The following is a 19,056-nucleotide window of genomic DNA, read 5'->3' as shown; positions in this document are numbered from 1 at the left end:
CATTCTTGATGTCTACAACATGCTTGGAATAGAGCATGGTGGGTAAGAACATGGATAAGACATTGGAACCCAATGCCTTGTTTCAAATCCCATGTCACCACTTACTAGCTCTGTGGCCTTGGGGAGATTGTTATTTAATGTCTGTGGGTCTCAGTAACCTCATCTGTAAATTGGGATTAATAATTGAAACTAATCTACACAGTTTTCATTATATATATATCTATATATATATATACATACAGAGAGAGAGACATAAATAGAGACACACAGAGAGAGACATAAAAAGAGACACAGAGAGAGAGAGAGAGACAGAGACAGTCTTAGAATATTAGACAGGCACACCTTAAGTATTAATAGTATATAAATAATTGCTTTTATTCAATAAGTATTTATTTCCTACTATGTGCCCAGCTCTGTACTTGATCCTGGGCATAGAACAGAGCAGCGAACAAAATAGATGTGGTCTCATAGAGCTTATATCTAGTGGAGAAGGCAAGCAGGAAGGAAATAATTATAATAAAGGATGATAAGAGCTAACAATTCTTGCAACCCACAGTTTTCAGAACTGTCTAAACATGTCATCTTATGAAAAACACCTGTATAGCCATGACAAGGAGTGCTCTGCTCTCTGAAGTGTTTTGGGTCTACCTAGACAGATTCATGAATGAGAAAAGGTAGTTGGCTTTTCAAGAACTCCCACAGAGGGTTCAGACTGGAGGGGCTGTGTGACTGACAGCAATAAAAGTTTCACTTAAGCCAGGGTCTGGCCGGGACTTTCTTGCTTTTACAAACAACACAAAGGACCTAATTCTCTAATAAGCAGAGCTACCAACAGCAGTCTGTACAATAACTTTTAGAAACCTGACCTTGTGACCCAGGGGCCATCCTGAAACCACTGCACCCGCCTCCCCTGCTTCCCCCTCACTCAATAAACGTCCAGCCTGATCTATTGTCCCATGGAAGAGAAGGCCCATGAAATAATGAACAATTCTCTCTCTGTTCTGCAATACTTACTCCAAACGTTGACCATTCAGAGGCTCTGGAAAGACTAAGCAAAGATGATGTTCTTACCAGGTGATTAGATGACAAAGAGCCCGCTGCCAGTCTTCCGGAGCCCCGTTGAATACAGACCATGCCTCAGCATTCCTGGAAGCCGCGTAATTAAGAGCTGGCCCTTGTTAAAGGACTAACTTCTTCCCACCCTAGAGGCTTGTCTGGTTACAACAGGACTACTAAAAAAAAAATCTGCGACTATGCCTTGTTTTGAGTCTCTCTATTGAAAGATTTAAAGCTGTGGGTTGTGCTAATGCTTCTAGTTACAAGGGAATGGTTTAGCAGTCAATGTACCACTATGGTAACTTTCTATTGAAAAAAAAAAAAAAGCCCTATTATGTAGGTTGGTGGAGCTCTTTGCTTTTAACCTGTCCTTGCAGAAATTTCTGAGCAGTAATTTTGATTGGTGGGAAATAGGAGAAGTGGAGGTTTAGAGTTCTAAAAGGAAAGGCTTGGGCTTTGTTTGGTTCCTAGTGCCAGGGCTGAGAAAAATCGCACAGACTATGGTCAGGTAGATGGAGAGAATGGGCTGGGTTAGCTTGGAGAATTGCCCAGAGCAGCAGAATCTATCTTAACAGAAGAATGGAGCCACAAGTCAGGACCAGAGGGACAGCATCCATTTCCAGAGCCATAGTCAAGTATGAGGCCACAGTGAAGAGTTGACACAAAAGATCAGAAGCTGAGAATATAAGAACAAGAAGGATGTAAAAACATGAGCATGACCTCAGCATAGGCTATCTGTGTGCTTGCGTGCTACGTTGCTTTGGTCGTGTCCAACTCTTTGGGACCCCAGGCACTGGGCTCCTCTGTCCATGGGATTCTCCAGGCAAGAAAACTGGAGTGGGTTGCCATTTCCTCCTCCAGGGGATCTTCCCAACCCAGGGATCAAACCCACGTCTCTCATGTCTCCTGCATTGGCAGGGGAGTTGTTTACCAGTAGCATTACCTGGGCAGCCCTGATAGGCTACCTGGGTGGGTGTAAATCTGGGCTTTGCCACTTCCTTGCTGTGTGTGTGACAGTTTCTTAACTGTTCTGTGTTCCTGTTTCCCCATCTGTAAAATAGAAGAAGAATGCTACGTGCATGTGCCACTCATTTATCTGCTTGGTCTTCAATTTATTTCTTGTCCTTCATCTGCCTCATAGGATTGTTTTCGAAGACCAATAAAGCTTTTGCAAATAAAGTACTTGAGATAGTGCAGGCACATAGTAAGCACTCAAGACAGGTGGTATTTGAAAAGTTATCGTCTAAAAAGGGCTTCCCTGGTGGCCCAGATGGTAAAGAATCTTCCTGCAATGTGGGAGACCTGGGTTCGATCCCTGGGTTGGGAAGATCCCCTGGAGGAGGGCATGGCAACCCACTCTAGTACCCTTGCCTGGAGAATCCCATGGACAGAGGAGCCTGGCAGGCTGCAGTCCATGGGGTTGCAAAGAGTCAGACACAACTGAATGACTAAGCACAACACAGCACATGGTCTAAAAAATAAGTAAAAGAGAGCTGGACAATATGAGTGAATATGATTAAGAGATTACACATGGAAGCATAGTCACATTGCTACCTATTACCCCCAGGTGAAAGAAAGTGAAATTGAAAGTCACTCAGTTGCTCTTTGCAACCCCACAGACTATACAGTCCATGGAATTCTCCAGGCCAGAATACTGGAATGGTTAGCCTTTCCCTTCTCCAGGGGATCTTCCCAACCCAGGGATTGAATTGGAGTCTCCTGCATTGTAGGCAGATTCTTTACCAGCTGAGCCACCAGGGAAGCCCAAGAATACTGGAGTCAGTAGCCTATCCCTTCTCCAGGGGATCTTCCCAACCCAGGAATCGAACCAGGGTGTCCTGCATTACAGGCAGATTCTTTATACTGAACTATCAGGGAAGCCCACTACCCGCAGGACCATCTCCAAACAGCTCCTTGAGCAGATATCTCCCCAGGCTGTTGGAACACTTTTCTGGTGCCTGCCACCATACAGAAAAGAATCTGGGAGAGAGAAAAGATCATTGTTCAAAACACCAGGTTTCTCTGAGGGGTGACGTTTGCCTTTCACTTCTTTGAGGGCACCACCCTTATCCTATCACTAAAAGAACTTACAGGTGGTGCAGGCAGCCATTCAAAACCATTTTTTACTGCAGCCAAATACATGCTATGAACAAGTTATATGATGCAGTACTGAGCAGAATGCATTCATTTTTAAATCTGATACAAGATTTCAGTTCCTGTATTGTCTCTTTCTGGCCATATAATCATGGACAAGCCACAAATGTTCTCTGCACCTCAATTTCCTCATCTTTAAAATGAGTGATGGTACTAGTTATTGCATTGTTGTGAAGATTAAATAAAACATGTGTAAAGCAGCTGGCACACTGCCTGGCTTAGAATCACTGCTCAACAATAAATGCTACTTTCTATCCCTCCTTCTCCTAGAGAAATTACAGACACAGTCATGACCTTGTGCTACTCAGTTTGCTTAACTTGGGGTGAAATATCACTCGCTCTCTAAGTTGGCCATCATATTATCTCCTGTCAGCCATTGTTCCTCCTTGCCGGTTTACCTCTTTGTCCAGGGCTGAGCTGCTTAACACATCTACCTGGAACTTTGGCCAAGTCCTTTTCTGTCCATGCACTGACTGAATGCAATCTAAATCATGGTGGACAGAAAGAAAAAGTGGGCTTGGGCTCCCTCCAGACCAGTGTTGCTGTCCAAAGAAGCCCAGTGGGGTATGGCACCAGACAGTTATGACCCTTGAGGTGAGAAAAGAGAGAGGAAAGCATTCAGGGTAGTCTGGTTTGCTGGAATAGGAGCCCAGACTGTGGCTGGAGAACCTGGAGCAGTGTCCATCTTCTGGTGAGGAGGGCTCACAGGTGCATGGTCGGGGGTCATGGTTTGAGCCAAATGAGCTGCAATTCAGGGCAGCTCTACTGCCCTGCAGGATAGTAGTAGAAGTTCCTAATTGACATGGTGACATAGATTTATGGCGTGTGTTCTACATGGCCGTGGATGAGACTTGAGCATGACAGTGTCTGAGCTTAGGGTAGTGAGACTTATAACAGGCTCTGCCAGCTAGTGGGGCTGAATCCTTTTAGACTTTTGGGCTTTGCAGATAGTGCATCTAGCTGCTAGGGCTGGGGGGAGATTTCTCTCCTGCCAGACTTTCTGTGCTGAACAATCACAGTTTCTGCCATTCCCACAGCCCTCACAGCCCTGCTAATGGGCCAGTCCTAAGTAGCCAGGTTTGATGCCCCATGATCGCATCCTCACCTGTCTCTCCATCCATACACTACAGCTTATTGAAGGTAGAAACCTGGCTGAAGAGCAGCCATCCATTAAACCAGCCATTAGCCTATGAGGTGGCCTGGCACTGACAACTCTAGTCAACAGGAATAAACTAGACCTTCAGGTTCTAGCTACAGGAAATATAAAGAGAACTAGGCAGCAGTGGGAATCTAAGGTGTGAAAGGCCCAAAGAGAAGGGCTCATGAGGGCCCAGGAGCAAGCTGAAGTCATAAGGCAACAAGAACTATGAGTAGGCTGTAGCTATGTCATTGACAAAAATAGAGAAAAGTGGGAAGAAAGCCAGAAGAAAGTGAGACAAGTGAGAATGAACACAAAGATCAGATTATACATGAGTCAGATTAATCATATAGCACTAGAGAAAAAAATCCCAAAATTCCGGCTCTCGAGGTTCCTAGAGCTGTCTTTGATCCAGTTCCAGTGATCATAAGGCCTGGTCAGAGTATGGTCTCTGGATATATCAGTTAAGGGACAGATAGCATTTGCAATGGCTTAATACAATTACCCTTTCTCACACGTTTCACGTCTAACACAGGTGCTTCTAGTGATGTGTCTTTCCACCTGTGCACACTCAGGGACTGAGGCTCCTTACATCTTATGGCTGTGCACTCTTCTAGGTCCTTGGAGTCCCTCCCCTCCCCATTCAGCTGGTGGATGGGGAAAGAGACCAGGAGGAAGGCACACCTCCTTTTATCTACTTTGGCCTGCAAGTAACACACATCAGTTTCTCCACATTCCATTTGTGAAAACTAGTTTCATGGCTCTATGTAGGTTCAAGGTGTCTGGGAACTAGATTCACTGGCTGGGCAGCTTCGTTCCAATCACAGTCCTACACTTTGGAAGGAGAGCATCAGTGTTTGTCAGCTGACCTTCCCTTCCACGTAGTTCTTGAATTCCCTTGAATTTTCTGTCTCCCTTATTGCTCCATATGTACAATATCTTCCCTTTCCCTATCCTCCTTACTTCAGCTAAGCTGAGCAGGTGTGTCCAACTTTTTGTGAGTCCTTGGACTGTAGCCCACCAGACTCCTCTGTCCATGGAATTCTCCAGGCAAGAATACTGGAGTGGATTGCCACTCCCTTTTCCAGGGGATCTTCCCGACCCAGGGATTGAACCCGAATTTCCTCACTGCAGGCAGATTGTTTACCGTCTGAGCCACCAAGGAAGCCTGATACATTATGAAATAATCACCACAATAAGTCTACTTACCATTCATCACCATACAATGTTATTTATTGTCTTGGCAACTTTCCAATATACTGTAAAATATTATTGGCTATAGTCATCATGGCTGCCAGGACTGGAAAAGGTCAGTTTTCATTCCACTCCCAAAGAAAGGCAATGCCAAAGAACGCTCAAACTACCGCACAATTGCACTCATCTCACATGCTAGTAAAGTAATGCTCAAAATTCTCCAAGCCAGGCTTCAGCAATACGTGAACCATGAACTTCCTGATGTTCAAGCTGTTTTTAGAAAAGGCAGAAGAACCAGAGATAAAATTGCCAACATCTGCTGGATCATCAAAAAAGCAAGAGAGTTCCAGAAAAACATCTATTTCTGCTTTATTGACTATGCCAAAGCCTTTGACTGTGTGGACCACAATAAACTGTGGAAAATTCTGAAAGAGATGGGAATAGCAGACCACCTGACCTGCCTCTTGAGAAACCTGTATGCAGGTCAGGAAGCAACAGTTAGAACTGGACATGGAACAACAGACTGGTTCCAAATAGGAAAAGGAGTACGTTGTGGCTGTATATTGTCACCCTGCTTATTTAACTTCTATGCAGAGTACATCATGAGAAACGCTGGGCTGGAAGAAACACAAGCTGGAATCAAGATTGCCGGGAGAAATATCAATAACCTCAGATATGCAGATGACACCACCCTTATGGCAGAAAGGGAAGAGGAACTCAAAAGCCTCTTGATGAAAGTGAAAGAGGAGAGTGAAAAAGTTGGCTTAAAGCTCAACATTCAAAAAACGAAGATCATGGCATCCGGTCCCACCACTCCATGGCAAATAGATGGGGAAACAGTGGAAACAGTGTCAGACTTTATTTCTTTGAGCTCCAAAATCACTGCAGATGGTGATTGCAGCCATGAAATTAAAAGACGCTTACTCCTTGGAAGGAAAGTTATGACCAACCTAGATAGCATATTCAAAAGCAGAGACATTACTTTGCCAACAAAGGTCCGTCTAGTCAAGGCTATGGTTTTTCCTGTGGTCATGTATGGATGTGAGAGTTGGACTGTGAAGAAGGCTGAGTGCCGAAGAATTGATGCTTTTGAACTGTGGTGTTGGAGAAGACTCTTGAGAGTCCCTTGGACTGCAAGGAGATCCAACCAGTCCATTCTGGGGGAAATCAGCCCTGGGATTTCTTTGGAAGGAATGATGCTAAAGCTGAAACTCCAGTACTTTGGCCACCTCATGTGAAGAGTTGACTCATTGGAAAAGACTCTGATGCTGGGAGGGATTGGGGGCAGGAGGAGAAGGGGATGACAGAGGATGAGATGGCTGGATGGCATCACTGACTCGATGGACATGAGTCTGAGTGAACTCCGGGAGTTGGTGATGGACAGGGAGGCCTGGCGTGCTGTGATTCATGGGGTCGCAAAGAGTCAGACACGACTGAGTGACTGAACTGCACTGATAGTCATCATGCTGTTTATCATATCCCTGTGACTTACTATAACTGGAAGTTTGTGCCTCTTGACCCCCTTCACCTGTTTCGCCCACTCCCCAGGCCCCTGACCTCTGTCAGTCACCATTCTGTTCTATGTATCCATGATTTTTTGCTTTGTTTTGTTTGCTTTTTAGCCACAAAAGATTTTGTGTCTTATAACAAAAAATAATCACACAGAACTAATAATAAAAATAGAAATAAAAATGGAAAATTCAGTCTAAGAAAAGAAAATCCCTCAAATACCCCCAAGCATGAGGGCCAATATGATTTCTGTGATTGAGCCTCAAATTTCGTTTTTAACTTTTGAGTGGTGAAGGTACAGAAGGAAACCCAGTCATTAGTATAGTTCTCACTATTGCTAAATGGGAAGCGAACATACTCATTATTAGAAACCAAACATTTTCTCTCCAGTCATTTCTCTCATCAGACTTCATATGAGGGACAGTAGATTTGGACAGAGGTATAGAATCAAGCAGATTCAGTTTCATATTCCACATCCATACTCAGTAGTTGCTCATATGATCTGCTGCTGCTGCTGCTAAGTCACTTCAGTCGTGTCCAACTCTGTGCGACCCCATAGACGGAAGCCCACCAGGCTCCCCCATTTCTGGGATTCTCCAGGCAAGAACACTGGAGTGGCTTGCCATTTCCTTCTCCAGTGCATGGAAGTGAAAATTGAAAGGGAAATGGCTCAGTCGTGTCCAACTCTTAGCGACCCCATGGACTGCAGCCTACCAGGCTCCTCCATCCATGGGATTTTCCAGGCAAGAGTACTGGAGTGGGGTGCCATTGCCTTCTCCGCTCATGTCACCTAGGCTATCTAATTTGTGGGTCTATAATTGATCAGAGTATTCTTTTATAATCTGTATCTGTAAGGTCTGTAGTAAGGTCCCTACTTCCACTTCTGAGTTTAGTTATTAATATTTTATCTTCTCTCTCTTTTTTAGTCATTCTAACTAAAAGTTTGTCCATTGTATTGATCTTTTCAAAAAACAACTTTTATTTTGTTGTTTATCTCTGTTGTTTTTCCATTCTCTGTTTCATCTAACTGTAATCTACTGCTTCTTTCCTTCTGGTAGCTTTCAGTTCACCTTGCTCTTCTTTAACTCATTGCTTAAGGTGCAATGTTAGGTTATTGATTTGATATTTCTTCTTTTTAATGTAGGCATTTACATCTGAAAATTTCCCTCTGGGTTTTTATTTCAATGTATCACATACACTTATGTATTTATTGTTTTCTGTTTTCACACACCTCTAAATATTTTCTAATTCCTCCAGGGATTTCTCTTTTGATCTCTTGGTAAAGAATATGGTATTTCATTTCCCCATAATTATGAGTCTTCTGGTTTTCCTTGTTATTGATTTCAAGCTTTATTCTATGTCATCATGAATCTCCCAGTTTTCCTTGTTATTGATTTCTAGATTTATTCCATGTGGTCAGAGAAGATATTTTGTATGATTTCCATCTTTTTAAATTTATTGGATCTTATTTTGTGGGTGTGGGTCTTTAGTACAGTGAAAATTTGGGGTCTCTTTAGTGAAGATCAATATGCCAGCAAATTTGGAAAACTCAGCAGTGGCCACAGGACTGGAAAAGGTCAGTTTTCATTCCAGTCCCAAAGAAAGGCAATACCAAAGAATGTTCAAACTACCGCACAATTGCACTCATCTCACACGCTAGTAAAGTAATGCTCAAAATTCTCCAAGCCAGGCTTTAGCAATACATGAACCGTGAACTTCCACATGTTCAAGCTGGTTTTAGAAAAGGCAAAGGAACCAGAGATCAAATTGCCAATGTCCGTTGGATCATCGAGAAAGCAAGAGAGTTCCAGAAAAGCATCAATTTCTGCTTTATTGACTATGCCAAAGCCTTTGACTGTGTGGATCACAACAAACTGGAAAATTCTAAAGAGATGGGAATACCAGACCACCTGACCTGCCTCCTGAGAAATCTGTATGCGGATCAAGAAACAACAGTTAGAACTGGACATGGAACAAGAGACTGGTTCCAAATCAGGAAAGGAGTACATCAAGGCTGTATATTGTCACCCTGCTTATTTAACTTATATGTAGAGTATATCATGAGAAATGCTGGGCTGGATGAAGCACAAGCTGGAATCAAGATTGCTGGGAGAAATATCAATAACCTCAGATATGCAGATGACACCACCCTTATGGCAGAAAGCAAAGAACTAAAGAGCCTCTTGATGAAAGTGAAAGAGGAGAGTGAAAAAGTTGGCTTAAAGCTCAACATTCAGAAAACTAAGATCATGGCATCTGGTCCCATCACTTCATGGGAAATAGATAGGGAAACAATGGAAACAATGACAGACTTTATTATTTTGGGCTCCAAAATCACTGCAGATGGTGCCTTAAGCCATGAAATTAAAAGACACTTACTCCTTGGAAGAAACGTTATGACCAACCTAGACAGCATATTAAAAAGCAGAGACATTACTTTGCCAGCAAAGGTCTGTCTAGTCAAAGCTATGGTTTTTCCAGTAGTCATGTATGGATGTGAGAGTTGGACTATAAAAGAAGGCTGAGTGCCGAAGAATTGATGCTTTTGGACTGTGGTGTTGGAGAAGACTCTTGAGAGTCCCTTGGACTGCAAGGCGATCCAACCAGTCCATCCTAAAGGAAATCAGTCCTGAATATTCATTGGAAGGACTGATGCTGAAGCTGAAACTCCAATATTTTGGCCACTTGATGTGAAGAACTGACTCGTTGTAAAAGACCCTGATGCTGGGAAAGATTGAGGGCAGGAGGAGAAGGAGACGACAGAGGATGAGATGGTTGGATGGCATTACCAACTCAATGGACATGAGTTTGAGTAAGCTCTGGGAGTTGGTGATGGACAGGGAACCCCGACGTGCTGCAGTCCATGGGGTGGCAAAGAGTCGGACATGATTGAGCGACTGAACTGAACTTGGTAAAGATCAACTTGCTACTAAATATGAAAAATAAATTCACTTAACATGTCTTTTGTGCAATCTCAATTTCTAATATCATTGTTTTAATTCGTAACATTGGAGATGAAGGCATTTTAATATGGTAGTTAAAACATGGTCTTGAATAAAAGGATATGGGAATTAATATGGACTCTATTATTTACCATCTGTACATTATCTCACTAATTCTCACAATTAACTTGCTAGGGATGTATTATTTACTCCCACTCTTATAGATGAAAAAATAGAGGATCATAGAAGCCTAGTAACTTGCCGAAAGTCAGACAGCTAGCAAGCAGCAGGAATAGTGTTCATTCCTAGGTCATTTCAGAGCTTATAATCCTCCTATTTAAAAATGTTACCTCCAGTGTTATAAAGTAATTGTTTGCACAGCATAATGATAGCTCAGAATGAAATAACTTTAGATTCTCTTTACAGAAGTTCTTATAATTTAGATGATGAGCTCAGAATTCCATTCATTAAAATAAAATAAATTATATAAATTACTTAAAATCCATTCATTGTCTTTTGCCTCAAACTTCTGATCACAAAACTACCTTTTAATGATAGCTTGTTATCTTCTACTTTTTCAGTATTTGGTTTGAATCTTGATGAAAATATTGACAACATTCTCATATCAAAGAAAAGTATTTGGAAGAAATGGAAACTAGGAAAAAGTAAAATAATTTTCATTAAAATGAGGCATGTGATTTCCCTGAGGAATAGAATACTGTTTTGTAGTGTAGTTATGTCATGAGCCATCAAACAGTGCTTCCCTGCTGTAAAAATTTCTCTGTGAGCAATATCCGTTTAGCTGTTTCTGACATTGTTTGTTATTCTAAATATGATTGACATAATATTTATTAGCCTGTTACATGGCAAATAAACAAGATTGTAGAAAGACTTTGCTGTATTTATTCAGATTTTATTTCCCCATTCATGTCCCCTCTTTTGCCTCGTCACCATCCCATCAGAAATAGCTGTTAAGTTCGGAAGCTCAACAGTGTCCACTAGTGGATGAATAAAAGAATAACATGTGATTACAAAGGAAACCTGTGGTATTGAAATTCAGGCAAAGAAGACTTTCTCTGAAGACTGCTATGTATGTTATCAAAATGACATTTCCCGGTAATGTCCAGATTTTGTAATAGGCTAGAAAATAAAGTTTTGGAGGGAAAAGCTTGGTTCTGTATTTGTTTAATGAAGACACACTTATTCCACATTGAACTCAGGTAAGAATATTAAAAATAGTTTCTAAAATTGTTGAAACTTCTGATTTTCACTATTAGAATATCATTGGAAATCAAAAGTGTCTTTATTTTTGAAATCCCATTGTGTCCTTAATCCTTACTTGCAATTCCAACTCTTACAGAAATTCTTTAAGGATAGCGAAGGCAAATGTATATTGAATCTCCTGGGGCAGTTATTCTCAAACTTTAGCATGCGTCAGAACCACTTGGAGAGTTTGATTAAAATGTAGAAGTAATGAATGCTCTGCTACTGCCGCCAACTCCCCCCTGCCACCCCCACGGCCACGCGCCGCCCCCCCCCCCACCCCTACAACAAGGAAGGCTAACTTTGTCTCTGTAGTTGCTAAGCTGGGCAGATGTAAAGGCAGCCATTTTCCCTGATACATGAAGAAAGCTTGTTTGAAGAGTAAAGAGTACTCAGAAGGAAGCAGAGTAAAGAGATGCAGTAAAAGAGAGAGAGAGACCAAATTCTGAATATAGCATCTCAAGATTTCTGCTGAGATATTTGATGATAGCTTTAGAGTTTTCTTGTGAGACATTTCTTTTATTTTGCTACTCTCAAAATTCTGCTTTTCTTTGATTTTTAACAGTTTTATTATAATGTGCCTCACTGAAAACCACACTGGGTTGAATCTTTAAGAGCTTCGTATAACTGGATGTCCATATTGCTCCCTAGGTCTGGAAAGTTTTCAGCCGTTATTCATTTTGAAAAGTTTTTGGCCCATTTTTCTCTCACTTCTCCTTCTGGGATTCCCATAATGTATGTATTGTTTTCCCCCAGCATTAAAAATAGAATTACCATATGATCCAGCAATACCATTTCTGGGGATATAACCAAAGGAAGCAAAATCAGCATCTTGAATGGACATTTGCACTCCGTGTTCATTGCAGCATTATTCACAATGGCCAAGATACTGAAGCAACCTAAGTGACTATCAATGGATGAATGGATAAACAAAATGTGGTCTATACAATGGAATATTATTCAGCCATAAAAAGGAAGGGCATCTTGATAATAATATGGATGGACCTGGAGGGCATTATGCTAAGTGAAATAAACCAGACACATAATGACAAATACTTTATGATCCCATTTATATGTAGAATGAAAAAAAAATCCAAACTCATAGAAACAGAGAATAAAAAGGTCAGTGTGGTTACCAGGGGTTGGGAGGTGGGGGAAATGGGAAGATATTGGTCAAAGCACATAAACTTCCAGTACTAAGATGAATAAGTTCTGAGGATATAAAATACATCATGCTGACTATAATTAATAATACTGTACTGTATACTTGAAATTAGCTAAGAGAGTAGATGTTAAGCATTCTGACCACAGAAAAGGTAACTGTGAGATGATGGATGTATTAATAACCTGCTGTGCTAATCACTTATACATACAACTGTCACATTTTCACTGTAAATATGTCAAATTTTATTTGTCAATTATAAGTCAATAAAACTGAGGAAAAAACATTAGCTATGCCACATGCATCATAAGATATTCTGATCAACTTTGACACTTCATGAAAATTTGCTTTCACTTATTGTCAGAGCAAATTCTAGGTGCTTCCAGAGATCCAGCATTATGAACACTGAAGTTCTTCTAGGTGGTTCTTTTTTTTTTTTTTTTTTTTAATTTATTTATTTATTTATTTTTTTTTTATTTTTTTTTCTAATTTTATTTTATTTTTAAACTTTACATAATTGTATTAGTTTTGCCAAATATCAAAATGAATCCGCCACAGGTATACATGTGTTCCCCATCCCGAACCCTCCTCCCTCCTCCCTCCCCTTCTAGGTGGTTCTGATAGAGAAAGGATTAGATGGCAGTATAATGATCTCCCCAAAATGTCCATGTTCTAATCCGCAGCTTCTATGAGTATATTACTTTTATGTGGCAGTAGGGATTTTGCAGGTATGACCAAGTTAAACATCTTGGGATGGAGAGATTATCCTGGATTGTCTGTGTCAGCTCAATCTAACCACAGGCATCCCTGTAACTGGAAAGCAGGAAAGTCTGAGTAAGAGATAGATTTGAAAATGCAATGTTGATTTTCAGATTGGTAACAATGTGGAGATTTGGGGAGAATGGCAGCCTGGAAAGAGCCCTCTCCTCTCAGACCTTGCCCTCTGCACCCCTCCCATATGGCTGTTTCTGAGTTTAATCTTTTATAATGAGCCAGAGATCTAGACTTCAAGCCTGGGAGGCAGCATCTCAAGTGACCCTGAGAGAACTGCTCCAAGGAGGTAAAGGAGGTGCTGGATTATATAGAAGTTTCGCAACAAAGGGCAGGTAATCAGAACATCAAAAGATGATTGTTAATTAAAGAAAACCAGATAACCCAAGCAACTTACAAGGACAGAAGACAGGGGCCCTCGACCCTGAGGAGAAAGTGTTTGTCTTTAATTTGTTCACTGGGAATCTTCCATGCCTCACTGGCTGAGTCCAAGACAGACTGGAAAACAGAAAAGAGATCAAGCCCTGAGCCTTTGGAGTGGGGAGCACTGACTCCAAGACCCTAGACTACCAGAGAACTAACCCTAGGGAGTATCAAATAGTGAGAACTCACACAAAGGAAACCACTTGATTACAAGACCCAGCATCACCCAATCATTAGTAGCACCCTGTGCAGGATGCCTCATCTAAACAACAAAGAAAACACAAATACAAACCAAATCATCAGCAGACAGGAGGACCACCTCACTCAGCCTTGCCCATCGGAGGAAAAACAAGCAAACAAACAAAAACTCAGCACAAATGTCACCCTATACAAAGCTCCCACAAACATTGGACCGACCTTAAGAGGGCAGAAACCAAAAGGAAGAAAGAATTCAACCTTCTTCAAGGAAAGATTTCAACTTTCCTTGAAGCCTGGGAAAAGGAGATCTCCAACACAATAAGTTAAAAAAAATAATGAAAAGACAGAGAAATACTACACAAATAAAGGAGTAAACTAGAAACACAGAAAATGCAATGTTGCTGAATTCAAAATGGAGGAAGAAGGCCATGCACCAAGAAATGTGAGCAGCCTCTAGAAGCTGGAAAGGCAAAGAAATGGATTCTTCCCTAGAGCTTCCAGAAGCAGCATAACCCTAACGACACCTTGATTTTCACCCAGGGAGACCCATTTTGGAATTCTGACCTCCACTATCATCAGATAATAAATTTGTTGCTTAAAGACACTAACTTTGTGGTAATCTGTTATAGTGGCAATAGCAAACTATTACAACCCTAAAGATTATGATGTGAAGGCTGCAATAGTTCCCTGGAGCTCCCTGTTCTGCTTAACATATCTGGGAAGCTGAGGATCTGATGAATGTTTCTTCCTGATTATCCCAGAAGATCTGGCCCTCTGACTCTTAACAGTGATTTTATTTTGGGGTATGTGTGTGACACTGTATTCATTCCTTTGTCATATATTTTGCAGGCATCAAATGGCAACCCACTCCAGTGTTCTTGCCTGGAGAATGCCAGGGACAGGGAAGCCTGGTGGGCTGCCGTCTATGGGGTCACACAGAGTCGGACACGACTGAAGCGACCTAGCAGCAGCAGCACTCTATATCCAGTAGTACCTTGGCTTCTGAGAACATGAGGATGAAATACATGATTCTACCCTTAAGGAGCAACCTGTCTAATATGTAAGTCAATTCAGTAATCTAGGCATACATCAGTGTGATCAGGTGCTAAGCAAGGTGAAGGCCCTGAGGGAGGAAAAGGGCCACCTCACCCAGCCTATGCTTAGTCAGGAAGGTTCCAGGAGGGAAGGGAAATCAAAGCTGAAGGTTTGATTGCAGGTTGGCAGGGCTTCCCTGGTGGCTCAGACAGGGGAAGTAGTGAGCAATGTGGTAAGGGAGGAGGCAGGAAAAAGAGACTGAATAGAAAGTAGATGTGCCCCTAAGCACCAAGTCAGCTGCAGTTCTAGTGTGGGGAAAAAAATCCTTCTTTCTTAGTTCAAAATCATTTGGCTTTCAGAGTGTTTGTTCAAGGCTCCAAGAATGTCAGGGTGCTGTGGAGAGAGAGTCATACAGGCATCATCAGATGCAAAACTAAATTTTCAGGCCATCAGGTCAGGATTTTTGATTGCAAACAACAGAAACTGTCTCTGGTGGGGTTAAGAAAGAAAGAATTTATGGGAAAGATGTTGGGAGTCAGTGTCAATGCTGGCAAACCAGGGTGGGAGAAGACCCAAGTGAAGCTCAGTGGTCAGAGTCCCAGCTAACATAGGAGTGGAGTATAGATGCTGAGCAGTCTACACTTTCCCGTGCTGCCCAGTACATGGCAGAGTGGTGCATTGTAGGTTTCCATTCAGATAAGACAGAGGATGACGGGAATGTGAGTAGTAGGTATTTGTTGGCTACAGTCACTTGACGGATTGTTCAAGCTGAACTCTTTGGGGATGACTTGTGACTGACAGGGCTGCTCAGTTACAAGTGTTCATCTAGCACAACCTTTTAAGGTCAAACTCCAGGAACCAGCTGGTTAGGGAGATGCTCTCATTGCTGATGTTCTTGCTACTGCTCCCACCATTGGGTAGTTTCCAAAATGCCTGTTTCTTTGTGCCATTTGCTTGAGAGACTGAGAATACTTGATTGGTCTAGTACAGATTATATGGCTATGACTTGGTCCCATGGGCAGAATGAGTGATTATCTTGCCCTTTCAGTTTCCTTTATGCCAGGGGTCCCCAATCTCCAGGATCGAATGCTTAATGCTCAGAGGTGGAACTGATGTAATAATAATAAAAATAAAGTGCACAATAAATGTAATGTGCTTGAATCACCCCCAAACCATCCTTGGGCTGTGGGAAAATTGTCTTCCACAGAACTGATCCCTGGTGCCAAAAAGGTTGGGGTCCACTGCTTCATGGGATCTGGAGCCCTGCCTCTAACCAAGGCTAACGGTGAGAGATTCTCCAATCATAAGAGTGTGATATGGATACTAAGTGCCAACTGTCCCCTTGCTGCCTACATAAACAGTGAGATGAAACATTGTAAGTTTCTAGTCACAAGGTCAAGGATGATAGGAATGTGGACGGTGGCACTATTCACTCAGAGCAATCCCTCAAGCTGAGCTTTACAAGGGTGGCTTGTGACTGGCAGGTTCCTCCTGCCCCAAACACAGACATCACCCCACCCACGGATGAGGGCTGACATGAGCTACCAAGTTGGTCAACCCCCCCAGAATCCAGGGTAGATCCAGCCATTCTCCGTGTAATTGGCAGCCAATATATGCATTGGAAAGTTTGGGAAGTAGATGCAGCCTGGATCAAGGACTGAAGTGCCCTGGTTCTCTGATGCTGGATGGCTGTGACATTTCCTAGAATCAGCTGTACTGGGACTGTATGCCCCAGGTGATCTGTTCTACGTGGTGTCACACATGTCAAGCATGTAGCATAGGACAGAAACTTCCCTTCTCAGAGGCAGAGCCATCAGCTGACTCTGTCAGTTATGTTTTCCTAAGCAGTGTCATCAAACAACTCCCAAGTTGACCAGCAGGAATTTTAAACTTGTTATTAATAAATAAAGAGGAGAGGTTAAGAACATGGGATTTGAAGTCAGAAAGATTTGGGTTTGAGTCTCTACTCTGCCATTTATTAGCTGTGTTATCTTGGGTGTATTACCCAACCTCTATGATCCTCACTTTCTGCATCTGTCAAATGAAGGTACTCATAATAACTACCTGGTAGAATTTTTGTGAGGGTTAAATAAAAACAATAATACATGTTAAGTGCTTAAACTGTGCTTGGCACAGAGCGAGCAATTATTAGCTATTGTTATTATTATTAACAATGTTTTTTTTAAATCTGTTAAGTACAGTGTAAATTTCTTCCTTTCCAGTCCCACCACCACCACCAAATCATGTTTCCTAGGTGTCCATAAACAAGTGATGCTGCTTAAAACAATCAGTCAGTCAGTTCAGTCGCTCAGTCACATCTGACTCTTTGCTACCCCATGGACTACTGCACAACAGGCTTCCCTGTCCATCACCAACTCCTGGAACTTGCTCAACCTCATATCCATCGAGTGGGTGATGCCATCCAACCATCTCATTTTCTTGTCGTCCCCTTTCCTCCTGCCTTCAATCTTTCCTAGCATCAGGGTCTTTTCCAGTGAGTTATTTCTTCGCATTAGGTGGCCAAAGTATTGGAGCTTCAGCTTCAGCATCAGTCCTTCCAATGAATATTCAGGACCGATTTCCTTTAGGACTGATTGGTTGGATCTCTTTGCAGTCCAATGGACTCTCAAGACTCTTCTCCAACACCACAGTTCAAAAGCATCAATTTTTCAGCACTCAGCTTTCTTTACAGTCTAACTCTCACATCCATACATGACAACTGAAAAAAACCGTAGCTTTGACTAGACAGTCCTTTGTTAGCAAAGTAATGTCTCAGCTTTTTAATGTGCTGTCTAGATTGGTCATAGCTTTTCTTCCAAGCAAGCGTCTTTTAATTTCATGGCTGCAGTCACCATCTGCAGTGATTTTGGAGCCCAAGAAAAGAAAGTCTGTCACTGTTTCCATTGTTTCCCCATCTAAAAAAAATTTTAACAAAAAAAATTTGTCTTTAATTCTCAACTCTATCACTTCCTAGTCATATGATTTTGTCAAATTTCTTAAACTTCCTGGAGCTTTGTACTCTAATCTGCTTAGTGGGCACAATAACATGAAGTGTGTGAAAGTCGCTCAGTTATGTCCGACTCTTTGTGACCCCATGGACTATACAGTCCATGGAATTCTCCAGACCAGAATACTGGAGTGGGTAGCCTTTCCCTTCTCCAGGGGCTCTTCCCAACCCAGGGATTGATAGAGGCAGTTTAACTATTAATATGTTGCCCCTATTTTTCTTTCTATAGGAAAGCGGGACAGAACTGAGGCTGCATCAGCCCTCAACAGCTCAGGGTAAACAGCTTTGCCCTCCTCAACCAACTGATGAGAGAATTTCAGCACCTGCTCTAGAGGTCTGTGTTTTCTCCATCACTTCCATGTTCACCAGGCTCAGGGATTAGAAGGCAGCTGTCAGCTTATTTTTGTTGCTATGGTAACAAGAGTTCTGTGGAATTAGAGGTTCACAGAAATTTTCCAAAGCTCTTTCTCACAGTGAGTGAGGCTAGTTAACCAAACTAGTGGTTCTGGGTCAGGGGACTGGTTTGGGTCTGGAGCAGGAAGTGCTAGTGGTATAGCCTCCACCGTCAAAGCAGGTGATCAGGGTCAGTGAGCCAGGCACACTGGAGGGTAGAGGCAAATTCTTCTGTTCAAAGTGACAGACACTAGACCATAAACAGGAGAGGAGACTGCAGAAGAATTGTCCACAAAGTAAGCTTTGACGGCATTGGAAAGGGGCTGGCTTAAAGTGGAAGAAAGCTGAAAGCAAGGGACGGGGCTTTGCAATCACCTTCTCCTATAGAAACACGTTTCTGAGTCAGTTTGCCCCTAGACTTTGTGGGCTATTTGATTTGAGCTCTTTCAAATCCTGAAAGATGATGCTGTGAAAGTGCTGCACTCAATATGCCAGCACATTTGGAAAACTCAGCAGTGGCCACAGGACTGGAAAAGGTCAGTTTTCATTCCAATCCCAAAGAAAGGCAATGCCAAAAAATGCTCAAGCTACCGCACAATTGCACTCATCTCACACACTAGCAAAGTAATGCTCAAAATTCTCCAAGCCAGGCTTCAGCAATATGTGAACTGTGAATTTCCAGATGTTCAAGCTTGTTTTAGAAAAGGCAGAGGAACCAGAGATCAAATTGCCAACATCCGATGGGTCATCAAAAAAGCAAGACAGTTCCAGAAAAACATCTATTTCTGCTTTATTGACTATGCCAAAGCCT

This window comes from Bos grunniens, chromosome X (assembly GCF_055505025.1).
Source record: "Bos grunniens cultivar Pamir isolate PY7600 chromosome X, Bosgru_T2T1.0, whole genome shotgun sequence".
Taxonomy (NCBI): domain Eukaryota; kingdom Metazoa; phylum Chordata; class Mammalia; order Artiodactyla; family Bovidae; genus Bos; species Bos grunniens.
The sequence above is the reverse complement of the archived record's forward strand: the minus strand, read 5'-3'. Positions refer to the sequence as shown.